Genomic DNA, 18827 nt, shown 5'->3' with positions numbered 1-18827 from the left:
GACAAGATGCTTCCCAATTCAGATATGGAACCTTTCACAGATGGGAGCTGAAGCCTGCAACAGGGGGACAGTTCCTTACATCAAGAGCCTCAATGCAGCAATACAGGGACAAAGGGACTAGATACCTCAGATGATGAAGAAATTAAAGTGAAACCAAACCCCCTAGTTCCAAGCTGTGTGACCCCGGCTGTGGCAGAGCTGCTCAGCCACTCACACAAAGATCAAGGTCAAGTGAGCTGAGAAGACCAACTGGCAAACCAGACAAGCAAACGGCTGCCCTCTGTGAAGACACAGACCCGCAGTCCCTCCATTGCCATCCAGAAGGTATGTTTACACACAGACCCGCAGCCCCTCCATTGCCCTCCAGAAGGTATGTTTATACTCAGGCGCTCCAGAGCTCCCTCAGATAAGCCAGGATAACAAACAAACAAACAAACAAACAAACAAACAAACAAACCTGGCTGGGCACAGTGGCGCAAGCCTACAATCCCAGCACTCTGCGAGGCAGGGGTAGGCAGATCTCTGAGTTCGTAGCCAGCAAAGTGAGTCCAGGATAGCCAAGGCTACACAAAGAAATCCTGTCTTAAAAAAAAAAAAAACAAACAAAAACAAAAACAAAAAAACTGATACCTATTAAAAATCAGGACTGGCCAACTACCTCAGTCAGAATCATAATTCCGGAGGTGACCGCTCCCAGCCTAGTCCAGCAAGCGCATGAAGCAAAGCCATCTAGAGACACTGCCACACAATGGTTGCGAAGATATTTGTTGGTCCCGAGGCTGCCAAATATCAGTACCCAACAACCTAGCCAAGCACATACACTGTGCTTGGACAGTCTCAGGGAGGGACCCAAGGTTCCCACACCGACACAAGCCGAAGGGTCCTACCCATCAGAACATCTGGAAGTGGACGTTACTGACACTCAAGCCAGCAGAGAGACCTGTATTGCTGGTTATTGCGTGCACAGTTCAGTGTGGGTAGAAGTTCTTCCTTCTGCACAGAAGATCAGCGTGAACCTTGCACACTCGGTACCACCTCAATCAGGCCTGGTTGTGAAAACGAATAGAACCTTTAAGACAGCACTGGCCGAGCACTGCCAAGAACAGACCTCCCTTGGCCAGAAATTCCTCCACTTGTACTGTTTAGGGTGCACTGCAGACCCCGTAAATGCAGTCATTCTCCTTTCGAGATCATGTTTGCTGCCTACCTCCACTGCTCCCAAAGGACTCAGAGGACCTCAGAGAGTGTGGACACACCCTCCTCCAGGGGTTCCTGAGAGACTTGGCTGACACTACAAAAAAAAAAAAAAAAATGCCCAATCCTCACCACCCCCTCTGCTCTTAGAGCTTCAGGTGCCATGCCAGAATGCACCACACCCACAGCAAGGTGGCTATGGACCCCAGCCAGGAGTCACCCATGAGAGCTCCAGCCCCAGAGCAGCCTCAGAAACTAACCACCTCAAAATGACCTTCAGATGGGACCATCAGCTCAGCTCCTACTCTGCCTCCTGACACCCTCCCCGGTTCTGTGGATGCGCGTCAGAGCCAGTGTCCCTGTCACATAAATTAGTCTGGAGAGCAACCTTCTTCCAGGTCAACTGCAACTCCTGGACACCCATCAATACAACTAACAGCCCCACAGAGGGGCCCTGTCTTATCTCCCTTGGGTGATGCTACTAGGGAACAGGCCAGTCACCAATCATCCCTCCAAGTTCATCCTGCTGTGATGGAACTCCCCATGCCCAAGCTAGTGACAGCCAATGGAGGAAGGGCCAGAGGGCAAACAAACACTGATTGTGGGGGAACCTCGTAGTCTTAGCTTAAATATGGTCATGGGTGGGTGTTCCCACATAAGGGGCCTGGAAGGAACCCCACGGTGGAATTAGGAGTTAAGGCTGTAATGGGCCTTAAAGGAAAACCCTGGGGGGAGTAATATGGAGACTGGCCACAGAGAAGCCTTTCATGTGAGAAAGCAGGTCTCAAAATGCTGGTCTTTAGTAAATGCCAGCCATGCGCCCCTTACCTAGGTCAGGACCGCTGGGCATGTTTACACACAAGCCAGGTTTCGTCTACTGCAGTGGGAACGAATAACCAACACCAAGAGCATGTCTAACTGGGCCACCTGTTCAGGTCACACGAAAAGCCCAACAGATAAAAACTAAAGAGGGCTGCATCACGCTAGTGAAAAGGGCAGTAGCCTGCCCCAAGGGTGTTCACACCTGCTACTCAGGAGACAGCTGCAAACGGGTGATCTTGGGCCCCAACTTAGACCTGCTCCCGGCATGTGCTCCAGCAATACTCACACCCCTTAGAGTCGAGGAAAAAAACAAACAAACAAACAAAAAAACTCCTGTACTTTTACCAGTCATGCTAAAAATGGCTCTGACAGGGTCCATGAACAATGATGCCACTGCAACAGACATCCAACACACTCAACACAGCTAGCTCTTCCCCACAGATCAAGAAAAACTTCTTTACTGTTCAGGTAAACACTGTCACTCTTCAAATCTCACAGATTCACTGGCAGCAACAGTCCTTCAAACCCAGAGGATTAGGCTTGATTACTGCTGAAAAGGGAGGCAAATCCTTCAATACTGGTTTTATGTAATCAGTCTGAAATGGTACAAAAAAATGCCAGGAAGTTGTTAGAAAAGATTAAAGGTAGAGGTACAAATGAGAGCCAATGGAGTACAGTACAGGTGATATGCCAGGAGTACAAACCCATTTCTTCAAGACAGATGCAGGAGGTGTTAGGACAGGGAAAGGGGGGACTGGAGTACAATAAAGTAAAAACAGTTATTAGATGCTGCTTTATTGATTTATTTAGTGGCTTACTTAAAGCACCGCTTGTACTGCTGATTTGCCAAGCAGGACTTCACGCGCTTTCTAGAACAGAATGACCTAGAGAAATAGCTGGATCAATCAGCTGTTGCCCTTAACAACCTGCCGACTGCCACATATGCTTCTGTAAAACCTTGTTTGACTGCCCCACCTTGGGGTTTTACAGTATAAACTGAGAATACAAACTGGCCCCAGGACCAAGGCCTTTCAGGAACTAGCCTGACTTTGGTCCCTGGTGACTTCTCCTCTTTTCTGCGGGTTTTTGAGCCCTTCCTTGTTTCAGAAAGATCCCAACAGTGGTATATGCTGGCAATCCCAACAGTGAAAGGCTGGGGGAGGGGGTTGGCCTGCCAGCCAGTCTAAAACAGCTTATAAATTCCAGCTTCAATGAGAGAAAACGGACTCAAGATACACAGTGGAAAACAATAAAGGAAAACACCCAAGGCCACCTCTATCCTCCTTTGGCCTGATACACATGCAAACCACAGCAGAGATGAGGGTGTGGCTCAGAAGCAGGGGACTTGCCTAGCATGCCTAAGGCCTTCTGTTCAAATCCCCAGCACCATAAATAAATAAACGAACAGTGAGGCAGGGTAGATATAATCAAGACACGTATACATTTAAGAAATTGCTGAAGAATGGCTTTAAAATATTAAATAAATGTAAATTTCAAACCCCAACATTTATGATAATCACTGCTGCTCCAGTATTAGCAAGTGATCAGGAAAATGTTTTTTCCTTTGCCTATGGTTTTTACGAAGTTAGGAAGGGCTACCATCTGTAGACTTACAAGAGTGATGTTAAAGCAGTAAGTTAAGCACTGGTCGGTGGTGGCACGTGCCTTTAATCCCAGCACTCAGGCAGAGGCAGGCTGATACCTGGGTTTAAGGCTAACCTGGTCTACAAAATGAGTTAACTGAACAGCCAGGCTATACAGAGAAACGCTGTCTCTAAATAAATAAATAAATAAATAAGTAAGTAAAAAAGGAAGCAGTAAGCACTTGTAATTCACTTACCAGGCCATTCTCATCCTGACCAATTAATTACTAGTTATAAGACTACTTTCAACTGCAGACTAAAACTGTCACTGCCATGAAATCAGAGCAAAGTTGAATTGGTTGGGCCTTACTTTAGGCTTTCTCTGCTTCTCACTGTTTGTCTCTCGCTCACACTATAACATAAATCTACCTCACAGACTACATAATTCAACATGGCAAAACCAACATACACTGTAAACGGACTTAAAGTAGCAGTGTTACTGTTAACTCTTCTAGACGCAACAACTAAAAGCCATGGGTGTGGTGGCGGCAAATGCCCTTGATCCAAGCAGAGACAGGTGGATCTCTTGAGTTTAAGGCCAGCCTGCTGTACAGAGAGAGCTCAATAACAGCCAAGGCTACACAGAAAACTCTGTCTTGAAAAAAACAATACATTACACACGCACGCACGCACAGATATGAGACCAGCCTTTCCTCTTTTTTTTTATTTTAAGACAGGATTTCTTTGTGTAGCCTTGGCTGTTCTCAAACTAGCTCTGTAGATCATGCTGGTCTTAAACTCAGAAACCAGAGATCTGCCTGTTGCTGCCTCCTCACCAGCCTTTTTTATACAGTGAGTTCCAGGTCAGCCAGGGCTATAGAGTGAGACTTTGTCTTAAAAACTCAGAAACAAATAAACAGTAACATTTCAAAACTAGTTAGTGTGGTCCTTTGGGGAGACCAAACCCCACAGTCCCTGTCAGAGTCACCAAAAAAGTCTACAATACAACTTCAAAGTAACTATAGACTCCTGCTGGTGGAGGCATAGGCAAGAGGTTCTTAAGTTCAATATTTGGCTACATTCCTATGACATTTAAAGCCAGCCTGGGTTGGAGACTATGCCCCCCAAAATAAAAGAATAAGATGCTGGAGTGATAACTCAGAGGTTAAGAACACTAGACGTGCTCCCCGAGGACCTGGGTTCAATGCTCAGTACCCACATGGCAGCTCACAACTGTCTGTAACTCCAGAAGCAGAGGACTCAAGGCCCTCTTCTGACCTCTGTGGGTACTAGGCACACACATGGTGTACAGACAAAACAATAACACACCCAAAATAAAGTAATTCTTAAAAAATAAAAAATAAGTCAGGTGTGGTAGTGCATGGCCGTAACCCGGTACTCAGGAGACAAAGGAAGGGAGATAGATCTATCTCTGTGTGTCCAAGCCCCATCTGGTCTACACAGCGAGTTCCAAGCCAACAGGGCTACAGAGTAAGACCCTGTCTTCACTAATAATAGTAATAATAATAGTAATAATAATAATAATATAAACTATAAAATAACCATTCTACTTATCTTCCATATGTATTCCATAAAAGCCATCTGTTGTCAACTATAGAATGCTTGCAATTATGCTCCATCAGTCAGTTAGTATTTCATAATATTCAAGCGGGAAAGCTGTTCCTTCAAATGCTCGAAGGATTCTATTTTCTGTAACATGAGAATATACAAAAGCTATAGCTAGAGGTAGAGCACAAGCCTTTAATCCCAGCACTTGGGAGGCAGAGGGAGGCAGATCCTTGACTAGGCCAGCCTGGTGTGCAGATCCAGTTCTAGCCAGAGCTACACAGAGAAACTCTGTCAAAAAAACAAAGAAGAAAGGAAAAGAAGAAAGGTATCCGTAGCAACTCAGTGTAGTGGCTCACTCCTGTAATTTCAGGACTGGCAGACAGAAATACTGCCCTAAGTTTGAGCCAGTCTCAGCTACATAGTAAGTACACTTTATCCTAAGCTACAGGGCAACAAACCAACAACAACCAGAGTCATCAGCCTGATAACTAGAAGTGGAGTGACACAGTTCTCAATTTCTCCTGAGGCTTTTAAATGATTCTTAAAAATAAATAAATAAATAAATAAAGACTTGTAAGATAAAAGATGTGGAAATCTATAATGTTACCATGTGAAGAACGCGTAAAGGACTGCTAACCTATTTCCTATTATAGTTTACTGTAACAGTAGCACAAGTTAACTCTGTAATATAAAAACTCTAACATACATGTTAGAATATTATTTGCTTAAATTCTTATAAGTCTTAAAAGTTTGAATTCCTGAAAGTTTGAATAAGGCGGAACAAAGAGAAAAATGTCCAAAAGATTTGAAGGGTTAATTTTGAAAATATAAATATAATTTCCTCCTATATTAGCTAATATCCAAATTCATACAGCTAGAGTCAAATTCCTTCCACAACAACACAGACTAAAGCCTTAAAGGCAGTGAGGGCCAGGGGATGAGCTGCTGGGAGGGGCCCTTGCTGCCAGGCCTGAGGACCTGATGAGACCCCTGGGGTCTAGGCAGACTGACTCCAGGAGTTGTTCTCTGACCACCACATGGGGACACAGAGAAAATACAAATAACTCTCTTTAAAAGTACAATGAAAGTGGTACTGTAATTTTATCACAAATGTAGTTGACGTAACTCCCTGTGCAAGTGTGCATTTGCTTTGAGTAGCAAGCTGCAGAGCAAGAGCACAAGAAAGAAGAGCCACAAAGAGCTTCTTTCTCCTGAGGACTAGAGGAGGGGGATGGGGAAAAGGAGGGAGGGAGGAGACAGGAGGGGCTACAATCAGGATGTAAAGTGAATAAACTACAAAAGAATTTTAAGTTTCTTCATGACAACAGAATGAGTATGCCTATACGCCACCAAGCAACCTTCTGTTTACCTTTCATAACATGAAGACAAACAGAAACTTCGTAAAAAGCTATTTTTTCCCTATTCACCTGAAGCTTAAACAGCATATTCTTTCATGTGTGATGTGTTTTATGAATCCTGGAAGATGGGGATAATTTCTGAAGATTGGATAACCTCCACTGATGATCACCTCAGCTATTAAAAACACTTCTTTCTTTTCTCTTCTTTTAGGTTTGTTCACACTTCCCGTTCATAAGTAAATTTCAAAGCAGGCTAAGCTAACTCCCAGTAAGTTTAACCTAGATTTATCCATGAGGTTAGCTGACAACTCTTTCTTGCCTCACATAGCTGTGACTCTAAAGAAATCAGATGCAAACTTTATAAACTACAAACCACTGCAATTTTTTTTTGGGGGGGGGGGTTGTGGGAGGAGGCAGTAGCTCACTATGCAGCCTTGGCTAGCCTGGAGCTCACTAGTAAACTGCCTGTGTCTGCCTCCCAGCAAACCGCTGTAACTTTTAAGGCATATTCTCTCTTTTAAATCTTGAGTTAATCCCCCTTCCTCTTGCCTTCTTGCTCTCTGGCTCTTCCCCTCTCTCTGTCAGGGTGCCCCCTCCCCCTACTATGTTTTTCTCTCTCTCTTCTTTTTCCCTCCCTCTCTCTCTCTCTCTCTCTCTCTCTCTCCCCATCTCCATCCAATAAACCTCACTGGATTAAAAAAAAAATCTTGAGTTAATACAGCTATTTTAGGCAGAAAAGAAACCAACCACACAGTTTTTGTTCTCTGTTAGAAGGTAGAAGCCAGTCATAGTGTAATCCTGTTTTCCATATCACCACAAGTTCAAGGAGCCTCTGTCAACAGCAAGTTCCAGGTCAGCCTGAACTACACACTGGGGTCCTATCTCAAAAGTCCAAAAAATACGATAAAATGAAAGAAAATACAATGAAGATGGGAGGCAGAATGCAGGCCAATTCCTACACAGGGCAAATAATCTGAAAAGCTATGGCATACACTTATTTCACTATTCCAATCGTAGCCCAAATACATACTGATAAGCAGAAATGCAAACTGCCACATATTTTTAACCAACTTCAGTACAATAAACAACTGTTTGGGGCCATGGAAAAACCACAAAGTGTGTCTTCGTACAGAGGTGCACTGTCACGGGTGTTGTGACCCCGCCGTATGTGGATGCTGGGAAGTGAGCTCAGGTCCTCTGGACAAACTGGAAGTGCTCTTAACCCCTATGCTAGCTCTCTAGCAGCCACCAACAAAACAACTTTTACAGTCTAAGAATTTTTAAAAACAAATGACTTCTACACTACAATTTGCCTTATAATTTCCCTTGTGTATGTAATTTCTGTGTTTCAATTTCACTTTCTAGGGACTGAAGTTAATTTCTTAGTTTGGCAGGCTTCTTGAAGTCCTGAGATCAAAAAACCCACTTGTGGATGCTACTTGCTACCCAGCACAAATTCAAATTTCCCACAGCTCAGGCGCTCCCCGAGTTCAGTGTGCTTTTTCCCTTTACCACTGTGGTTTGTGATAGACTGCATCTCTCTTCTGAGATTTATTTTTGGAGGGCATACACAGGCAACAGGACATACAGGGAGGTCAGAGGACAATTTTATAGAGTCAGCGATCTCCCTCCACCATGTGGTGCTTGGTGGCCTGCCCTCATTGTGGGCTGGAGATGTGGCTCACAGGCACAGTGCTTGACTAGTATATCTGGTCAGGGCCATGGGATCTGTCTCCAGCAGTGAAAGGGGGTTTGGGAAAATGGACAACCCACACACGCATCTCGCAAAAACAAACAAAACAAAAAAACCCCTACTGGTTCATTCCACCTCCCCCCGCCCCAGGGTTTCTCTGTATAGCCTTGGCTGTCCTGGACTCACTCTGCAGACCATACTGGCAGCGATCTGCCTGCCTCTGCCTCCCCAAGTGCAGGCATCACAGGCTAGTGGAACAGATAGCCTTCAAGCATTTTTCAAAGTCCAAAATTTAATAAATACTATCTTAAAGCTCTTCAAAACCAGTTAAACCACCCTTGAAAGACCACAGAGAAATGGGTAAAATACATCTGGAAAACGGTCACCTAGCTTGTCAATACCTGTATCTCTATCTATAGCCTCAGCTTAATCTGCCATCTTAAGACAGTATGTTCTGTAGGCTTATGAAATTATCTGAAACATTGCACTTCAACCTTACACAAAGACTCCTATAAAGCACTCAGTGAATGTGATACCAATACTTTCTCGGGGGGGGGGGGGGTTTTCAAGATAGGGTTTCTCTGTGTAGCCCTGGCTTTCCTAAAACTTGTTTTGTAACCAGGCTGGCCTCAAACTTAGAGATCCACCTGCCTCTGCCTCTTGAGTGCTGGATTTAAAGGCTTGTGCCACCACCACCTGGCTGATTACCAATACTTTTTATGTCCAAGATTACTCTGATAATCTAGGCAACACCGTAATATCAATTTATTGATGTTCACTATCACATGAAAATACTAGAAATAAATTAAACTTCACCCAAAAAGCAAATACAACAACACTAGAAAGGCAGAGACAGACAGATCAAGGCCTGCCTACTCTACAGAATGAGTTCCAGGTCAGCCAGGACTACGTAAGACCCTGTCTCAAAAGAAAGGAAGAGAGGGAGGAAAGGAGGAAGGGAGAGAGGGAGGGAGGAAATTAATTCAGACAGACAGACAGACACACAGAAAGTACATATTCTATATATTTTTACAGGGTCTCACTCTAACCCAGGCCTGGCATTTCACTCACACTGTGATTAGGTTGGCTTAGAATTTGCAGTGATCCTTCAATCTCAGCTTGCTAAGTGCTAGGATTACAGCCATGCAGCATTTCTACATATTTTAAATGAAAAGCAAAACAACAACAACAACGAAAAACCATGAATTACACAAAACTGAGTTTATAAAGAAAATTTATTTCCTGCTACTGTCATATCTGGAAACCAAGGAGAGAAAAATCAACATGACTACGATACTTTGATTATTGCTTTTAAAAAGCTATTGTCTGCTAAGGAAACAAATTATGCATGCATGAGTGTATAACAAGAATGTTTTCAAATGCTGTATGAAGCAACTTTATATTCTCCAGGAGAAATCAGAGGGCTAAAGCAATATTTAGAGTGTTCATAAGCCGCTTTACTAAGATTAGAACTAAGTGGGGATCGGGAAAAAAATGTATCTACAAGGAATTATAATCCCTAAAATAGCAGGTGCAGAAAATAATAAAGCCAGGGCTAGGCAAAAACCTAGGGACTGAAACATCTTGTTACACCTCAAGAACTACATTCTTTAAAAGTAGAATCATCACACTGTATCTGTATAAAAGGTCCCAGTATACAATGCACTCTCTATAGTACCCTCATTTGTTCTACCCAACAACTTTGTAAATTATGCAGGAAAATTATTATTATTATTGGTGGTGGCAGTGACTGCAGTGGTGGCAGGCCTGACTGTACAGGCCTCACACATGCTCTATAGTGCCTATTTGTAGATGAAGAATACAAGGTTCTGAATATTAATGGTTTGTTAAACAAACAAACAAACAAACCCAAAAACTTAAAGACCTTCTCAGCTATTGTTCAAGGTCTTTTTGATTCTATTCCATACAACTCTGTCTAAGTAAAGTACAAATTGGCATCTCACAGAAAGAAACTTCCAGGCACATCCAGGCACACAACTCTAAGTGATTTACCCTCTTCCCAAGCTTTTACCTTTGTCATTTGAAAAGTGAGGCACATGGATTAGAAAATGTGAAGTCGCTTCTAGTTCCAAGACTACATCTCCAAATGTAGCAGGTAAATGACCCAGATATACAAATACATGTCATTAGCAATAATTCTGAAGCAACTGCCAGTATAAGGGAAATTCTACCTATATATGCTGGAAGTAGTTCAAACTGCTTACAATGAGAGAAAGGACTAGTCTCACTAAACATTCTCTTTTCAGACTGAATAATGCTCTGAATGAAAAACGGAAGTGGTGGGGCAGGCCTATAATCTGAGCTACTTGGGAGGCTCAGACAGGAAGGATCAAAAGTATGACTGTCTAGTCAATTTAACAAGACCCCACCTGGAAAGAAAACATTAAAAAGGGCTGGGTGTTGTGTTTGGTTTCCAGCACCCACAGGAAGTGGCTCACATCACAAGGAGTAACCACCTGTAACTCTGGCGGGGGGGGGGGGGGGGGGGGTTAGGGGAGCAATATCTTTGTCCTCTGCAGACACCTTGCACTCCTGTACAAGCCCATGCAAACACACAATTAAAAATAATCCTTTAGGGTTGAAGAGACGGCTCAGCAGTTAAGGCACTGATTGCTCTCCAGAAAACCCAGGTTCAATTCCCAGTACACACATGGCAGCTCAAACCAGTTTGTAATTCCAGTTCGGGGGCTGTTGACACCCTCAGACAGACACACAAGTACACAAGACATCAAGGAGCATAAACTAAAAATAAATTATATATATATATTTAAATAAACCTTTAAAAAGGAGGGGATGAAATGGGGGCTGGAGATGTAACTCAGTTGAGCGCTTGCCAAAATAAAATGAAAAAAAAATAATAAAATAAAATAAAAAGATATTGTACACAAGAGGGTTCTTTCAAGTTCAAGGACACTCTGAAATACATGACAAATTTGAAGCCAGCCTGGCAAAGATCTTGTTTCAAAAAAAAAAAAAAAATTGAGAAAAATTAACTACTAAACAGCTAAAGAAAAACCTCATTCTTAAAAAAAATATTAGTAATAATCCTTTTCAGATATCCCAACAGACTACCATTTCTCTAACCAACATCAGAAACTATCACTTTCCCAAAAACCTCTATTGAGTTAGAAGGGCATTAGAATGGGAATTATTTTTTCAAAGGGTCTAATGTATCTCAGACTAGCCTAGAAGTCACTACGCAGCTTACACCTACATACACCTTTTTTTGTGGGTGGTGGTAATGGTGGTGGGTGTGTCTGTTTATACAGATGAACACAAATGCATGTGTGTAATGCTTGTATGGCCACCGGTCAACATCATCTTCCATTGCTTTCAATCTTATTTTCTGAGGCAGGATTTTTCACTGAACCTGGAGCCTGCCAATCTGGCTAGACTGGCTGGCCAGCAAGCCCCAGGTACGCTCCTTGGCTCTGCTTCCACAGTGCCAGAATTTACAGGAATGTGCCACAGCTCCTAGGGTTTACCCAGTTGCTGGGCATCTAAACTAAGGTCCTCATGCTTAGGTTTTCATGACCGTCATCTCTCTAACCCAACCTTGAGCAGATTCTCCTACTTCTGCTTCCTGAGTACTGGGTTTACAGACACTATGGCTGTGTGCTATCAAGCCTGGTTCATGCAATGCTGGGGATGAAATACAGGACTTCCTACACGATAGGCTTGCCAACCAAGCTACGTCTCCAACAACATTGTAATCTTGACAAAAAGCATCCTCTTTCCCAATTTACTCCAACTGTCTCCATATAAAGTTCAACCATTATTTTTTCCTGGAGAAACAACACCAAGACTGCAAAATATTTTCAGCAACTGAGCCTTTTCACTACTGTTGTTCTCTTAACTCCTCCTCAAATACACTTCATAGGATACATACCCAGAGATCACCACTGTTTCATCTCTCCTTAGTCCATAAACTGTTAACAACTTTAAAACACAAATCGTAAGAAACTGACAAAGGCTTCCAAATATTTAGAAAATATTCCATCCACAAATACACTTAACCCTCTGGTTTCCCTTCCAGAAAACTTTGCCAGTCTTTAAAAAAAAAAACAAACTTAGTTTGTCTAGGAGAGCGTTAGAAATTCAATTAGTGCTTCTTTCTACCTTAAGTATTTCTATCTTCAGTAAGTACTAAAACCTTTCTCTCTGCAGCTACAGACTCAGGAACAAGCATTGTTGCATACTTACATAGTTTTTGCTTTTAATCCGAATGAAAGCCCTCTCAAAGCGTAAAAGTGTGAACCACCACCAGGCCCAAGGAGAGAACCACTAGGAAGTTATCCTCTGATCTCCACACCCGCCATGTAAACACATGTATTAAAATATTAAATGTTATCCTGAAATGTTTTTAAATATAACATCTTCATCCTTACATTGGTGATTCCAACACAGTTTTGCTTTTAAGCCACTGGGCCCTGAGAGTGCACATCTTGCCAGTTCTGAGTTAATCTCCAGGAAAGCCTTTGTGTAAAGACTGAGAAAGAAACTGAGAAAGATCAGTTACCAAGATTTTTAACAGCCCACTTGGGCATATGTTTTTAATGAACAGATGACTTGCTCGAATATTTCGTCTTCCTTCATAATTGACTCAGACCATTTTAAAACTAAGAAGAAACACATGACCGAAAACGCAGCTTCATCTGTACCACAGAATTAGCGGTAATCCCGAAGCGTCATCGATCACTGGATTTGCAACATACTTCACCCCAGTTCAAGGCGCGTCCGGCGGAAATTACAGTCCCTGCAACCACACTGCTTCCAATGTTTCCCCTACGTGTTCGCCTAGGACAGTACTGTTCACGTCCATCCTCAACTAGTCTCGCTGTGATTATTAACACAGCTGTCAGCTGGGCTTCGCTGACCTCTTTGTACAGCCGTTTATTCAACGCTTTGGATCCTGAGGGATGCGTCATCCCATATTCCTCTTCAAAATCAGACCTAAGATTCCAACGTGCTCTAGGGGTCCCTGAACATCATTCCAACCGGACCCGGCACGAACTGAGCCCTGATCGCTCACCGCCGCAAGGGCAGGTCGCACTGGCCATTTAGGACAGTCCCGGCTCCGCGAGCCGCAGCCCCTTCGCTTTCGCGCACCTCTCCCGGGACCACCGCGCCTCCTACGCCCCGGCCCGCACTGAGTCTCCGACACTGCGCACGCAGCGCGGCTGGCACCGGGAGCGCGCGGCGGCAGGGCGCGCCCCCGCGATGCCGGCCGTCCCGGGGCGCTGGCGGCGCCCTCCCGGCCGCGCCATGTTCCGGTAAGCGGCGGCCGAAGCGCTCGCGCTAGCCGCCGCCCGAGCGTCGCCCCCGGCACCCCACCTGCGCCGCGGCCCGTCAGCACGCCGGGCGGGGCGGCCACCAACGGCCTGTCACGGTCCCGCCGGCCGCGCCGCGGGCTGGGCCGGGCCGCGCCGAACGGCGCGCGGCGGCTGGGCGCGGCGGGCAGAGGCGCGCCCCCCGCCCTGGCTCTGGGGAAGGGACGGGGCACCGAGCTGAGGACCGAGGGTCTCCTCGCCGGTGCCCGGGACGGACTCGAAACCGCGCCCTCCTTCCTCCCCGCCGGTCGCCACGCCCCCCTGGCCCGCACGGACCCGAGGCTCGGCGGGCGCGCAAGGGTTCACCCCCTGAGCGAGGACCTCCGGGTGGCCGCCGCCGCCGGTGTCTCCGTCGCCGCTGCAGCCGCCCCTGCGGCCGCCGGGGCCAGGCTCGAAAACATCTCCGGTGCTGGTCGGTCTCTCCCCACAGCCTCCTTGCTCCGGGACGGCGTTCTCCGCGATTGGCTGCGGCGCGAGCACGTGACCCCGGCGGCCACGTGACCCCTGCAGGCACGGGACGGGCGGCGTGACCGCCGTGCCCCGCCCCCGACGCGCCTGTCCCCGGGCTCTCGGGAGGAGCGGGGCGCGCGGCGGCGGCGGCGGCGGCGGCGGCGGCGGGGAGCGGAGCGAGCGGCAGGGCCGGAAGTCCTGCGTCTCCCGGCCGGCCGCGCCCGCGGAGCCGAAGGAGCCGCTTGGGGGTCCTGCGCGCGGCCGCCGGCCCCCGACTCTCTGCAGGGTTCGCGTTGGGACGAAGCGGGCGGGTGTTGCGAGCGGCGGTCGCGCCGGCGGGAGGCGGGTCCGGGCTGCGCGGCCGAGCTGCCCAGTGCGCGCGGACCGGGCGGCTTCCTAGCCACACGCAGCCAAAGCACTGCCGCGGGCGCGGGTTGCCAAGAACGCGGCTGTGTGTCCGGTGCCGGCCACGCGACCCTGTCTCCTCTCTCGACAGAAATGTCACCGAGCGGGCCCACGTGAGTCTGAGCGTGTGTGAGGAGCGTTTACCACCTCAGTCATGGCCTGGACTCAGGCTTCCTTCCGAAGGCTGCTATCTGCAGCGGTTAGCCTGCAACCGTCGTCCTGAGCCACCCAAGAACTTGATACTCCACAGGAAACAATTCTCTCCGTCGTCGTCAACTGTGGTCTCCTTCAGTGTCCGTTAGCACCTTAGTAAATGTAAGACTGTCCTATCGGGAATAAGCCGAAAATTCTGACGTGGCTTTTAAACTTGATAGGGATATAAACTTGCATTTGAAAAAAATAATTTTTTTTCCCTGTTCTCACATTAAAAAAAAAACCATAGGAAAGTACTTTGCTACTATCATAATATAACATCAACTTGGGTTTGTGTGACAAGAAACAAAGTTGCTTTTAGGTCAAGAGGCTCGGGGGTGTAGGGAAAAACCTGTTCCTCCTGTTCCCAGCACCCACAGGACCACGCAAAACCGTATGTAACTTCAGTTCCTGGGTATCGAATGCCCTCTTCTGGCTTTAGTGAGCACTAGGCACACAGGCAAAACACTCTTAAACATAAGACAATCTCCTAGCTTTGTTTTTCTTTTTTTTTTTTTTTTTATACAGTCTCATTAAGTAGCTCCGTTTGGTGTGGACGTCACAGGCCCGATACAGAGACCAGGCTGACTTCAAACCCAAGAGATGCGATCTGATTATTCCATGACTTACAGCTATTTCTATTCTGAGTTTTCAGAAGTCCTGTACTATTACATCCTTTCTTGAGTTGAATGTAATAGTTTTATTCCTATAAACATGTGGTCCATCCTTAAAACACATAATAGCCAACTCCAGTTATTTCTTGTGTGCTTGCAATGTTAAGATAACCAAAGAGGGAGCTGGAGAGATGGCTCAGTGGTTATGAGTACTGTCTGCTCTTCCTAAAGACCCAGGTTCAAGTCCCAGCACTCACATGTCAACTCACAACTGTCTGTAACCCCAATTCCAAGGGATCAGTCACCTTCACACTAATGCACATAAAATTAAATTTAACAAATTATCTTTAAAAAAAAAAATACAACTAAAGATAGTTACACCCTGCTTCAAAAACAAACAAAAAAAGACACCTAAAAAACAAACAACAAAAAACCCCCCAAAATGGTGGTTTTATTCTGACACAATATTCAACAGCTTCAAGATGTACAGGCGGGAAAAGCAAATAGTATAAAGCTTATGAATTCATATTTTATTCTCCAGTGACATTTTTACAGTTGAATATAAGTTAAACGCCTGCTTGTACACCAAAGCCAGGTCCTTTGGGTGGTTCAATCAAAGAAGTAAGGCCTCCAGCTGGCTCACAACAGAAGTGGCCACTCCTGAAAAGAAAAGTAATGATTATTAGTAATTCACATCTGTACATTTTTACTTAAAAAAAAAAAAAAAAAAAAAGACCAGGTGTGGTAGTACACACCTTTAATCCTAGTACTCCAGAGGCAGAACTCAGGCAGAGCTCTGTGAGTTGCTAACTTGGTCTGTATAGTGAGTTCCAGGCTAGCCAGGGCTATAGTAAGAGTCTGTCTCAAAATAATAAAAGGCACTTTTCAGCTTTAATGTAATTTTATGGGACTATAGTGATAATCCCACTGTTTGTGGTCTGTTGCTGATTAAATGTCATTATGTGACATGATTGTACTATAATTACTTTGAAGAAGCATCACAGTGAATTCACAAGCCAACTAGAAATCACACAAGGAAAACTAATAAAAGATAGGTGATATTGATATGTGATATTGAATAGAACAAAAACACAGGAAGAATACAAGATGGCTGTTTCAAAAAAGTATTATTTGGAAGAGGTGTTTAAATGCGTTTGTGTTAGGGAAAAAAACAAAATGATAAAAGTTACCTTGTATTGGGGTCAATGATATGACTCAACAGGAAACAGTAATTATTGCAAAAGGCTGGCAATCAAGTTCAAAACCTGAATCTCTTGTACAGGTGTAAGAAGAGAACCAACTCCACAAAGTTGTCCTCTGGTGTCTACATACCATTGTACATGAACACAAAATTTTTTTAAAAACATCTTAAGTTATGCTGTATTGATTGAAAGGAAAAATTGGATCTGTAGGTGGAAATAAAAGGAAGGCAAGATGAACTTTTTGTCCTTGTCTTTTTTTTTTTTTTTTTTTTTTCTGGTTTTTCAAGACAGAGTTTCTCTGTGTAGCCTTGACTGTCCTGGAACTCAATCTGTAGACCAGGCTGGCCTCAAATTCACAGACACCCCACCTACTCTGCCTCCCAGAGTGCAGGGATTACAGACATGCGCCACTGTGCATGGCACAACATCAACTTTTAAGCACAGATTTCAACTTGTACCACATTCTCTTTCAGTATAAATGTTCTGATAGATCGTAGATATTTACCTTGAGTTTTTTTTTTTTCCTTATATAGGTGATGAAGTGTATGTAAGCATGTGTGCACATGTGTCTGTGTCTGTGTGTGGTTTCTGCCACTGTGGGCCCTGCCTCCCGCTGAGCTGTGAGCTGGCTGTTTCAGCTAGTGTGGGAGCCACCTTGCTCAGAGCACTCCCTGTCTGCTCTTCCTAACCCTGGGACTCCAGCCAAGGTACCAGTCTACTCAGCTTTTACTTGTGCTCTGGGACTCTCAACTCCCTTCCTTAGGCTCACATGGAAAGAACTTTACCAACACTGAACCATTTCCCCAGCCTTATCTTAAAGAAAAAATAAATATCTTGCTCTAGATGGCAGCTTTAGATATGCAAACTTCCAGTCCGCTCCTATGAACCTGAGTGTAAAATCCTTAAAGTCAAGCCTCTGCGAAAGATAAAGTCGCTATAGTGATGCCATTTAGTTTATATATAGAAATAAAAGTGTACCTTGGCCCAAGTTTTGGAATCTTTCCACCTCTGAGTTCATCAATAATCTCTTCAATATCCTTGGGTGTCAGATCCTCCTAGAGAAAGATTGAAGCCATCACCTAACTGCTGTAAAAATCTGTAAGTCCTTAAAGTTACTTCAGTTATTACCAGGGTTTCTACAACTGAGTAACTCCAATATATAATGCAATATACATCAAGGGCTTTAGCTGAAAATGAAAACTAAGTGTATCTGAAGCTAAGCCTCTGATTTCAATTCTGGCCTCACCACCTAACCTAGTGACCTCAGAGGACTTACTCTCATCACCTGCCTCCCAAGTTCCTTTCCTGAGAACTCAGTTGGAGCTTGGTTTTGAGGATCACTCTGTGGTTTGAATAAGAATGGCCCCCACAGGCTCATCTATTTGGAGGCTTAGTAACCAGGGAGTAGCACTACTTGAAAGGACTAGGAGGTGCTGCCTTGCAGAAGGAAGTGTGTCACTGACAGTGGGCTTTAAGGGTTCATGCCAAGCCCAGTGTTTCTCTCATTCTTTCAACTACTTCTCCAGCACCTGCATGCTGCCAGGCTTCCTGTCCTGATGATAATGGACTAATCCTCTAAAAACATAGCAAGGCCTCAGTTTCTTTATGGTTTTTGGAGACAGGATTTCTCTGTGTAGCCCTGGCTGTCCTGCACTCTTTGTAGACCAGGCTGGCTTCAAAACAATAAAACCGTAAGACAATAAGAAAACATAAAACAGAAAAGTACCAAAGAGCAAGAGATCAATGCTAATCCTGGAAGGAACATGCAAAGAGTAACCATCCCCAATGGCTGTAACTGACAAGCAGAGACCTAATTGCCAGCCCTGAACCAAGAGCTCTAACTACTTACTAACTGAAAAAATAAAATCTCTCTTAGAGCTGGGCATAGTTGCGCACACCTTTGACCCTGGCACCCTGGGAGGCAGAGGCAGGAGGATACCTGTGAGTTTGAGGTCAGCCTGGTCTACAAAGCGAGTTCAGAACAGCCAAGGCCACATAAAGAAACCCTGTCTCGAAAAAACAAACAAAACCAAAAAAAAAAAAAAAGAAAAAGAAAAAGAAAAATGACAATATCAACAATATATTATAGAGGTATATAAAAGCATTGCCGCGCATTAAAAATTCTGTAAAAATGGAAAGAGCCAATCATAAAGGTGTACGTGTGCAATCTCAGTACCTAAAAAGCAGAGACAGGACTCAAGTTCAAGGCAAGCCTGGACTATGTATTGAGATCTGGTCTCAGAAAAAAATAATAATAATAACATAACATTCATTTTCTTCCATGTTTTGATTTGTTATTAGTTTGTTTTAGTTATTTTTGTTTTGCTTTTGAAATAGGGACTTACACTGAAGCTTGGGGCTGGCCTCTAACTTGTGACAGCCTGCCTGGCTTAG

General features: G+C 44.8%; 1 protein-coding gene across 4 annotated transcripts in view; it reads right to left on the bottom strand.

Moving 5' to 3' along the window:
- Window positions 1-14043, bottom strand: part of Ankrd12 (ankyrin repeat domain 12) — a 106412-nt gene extending 92369 nt beyond the window's left edge. For all 4 annotated transcript variants that reach the window (XM_060368247.1, XM_060368249.1, XM_060368248.1 and 1 more), the window contains exon 1: window positions 13847-14043. The gene's annotated coding sequence lies outside the window, so the exon portion shown is untranslated. The remainder of the gene's footprint in view (window positions 1-13846) is intronic.
- Between the last annotated feature and the right edge of the window lie 4784 nt (window positions 14044-18827).

Source organism: Meriones unguiculatus, chromosome 15 (assembly GCF_030254825.1).
Source record: "Meriones unguiculatus strain TT.TT164.6M chromosome 15, Bangor_MerUng_6.1, whole genome shotgun sequence".
NCBI classification, from domain to species: domain Eukaryota; kingdom Metazoa; phylum Chordata; class Mammalia; order Rodentia; family Muridae; genus Meriones; species Meriones unguiculatus.
This window is presented reverse-complemented; position numbering and strand designations above follow the sequence as displayed.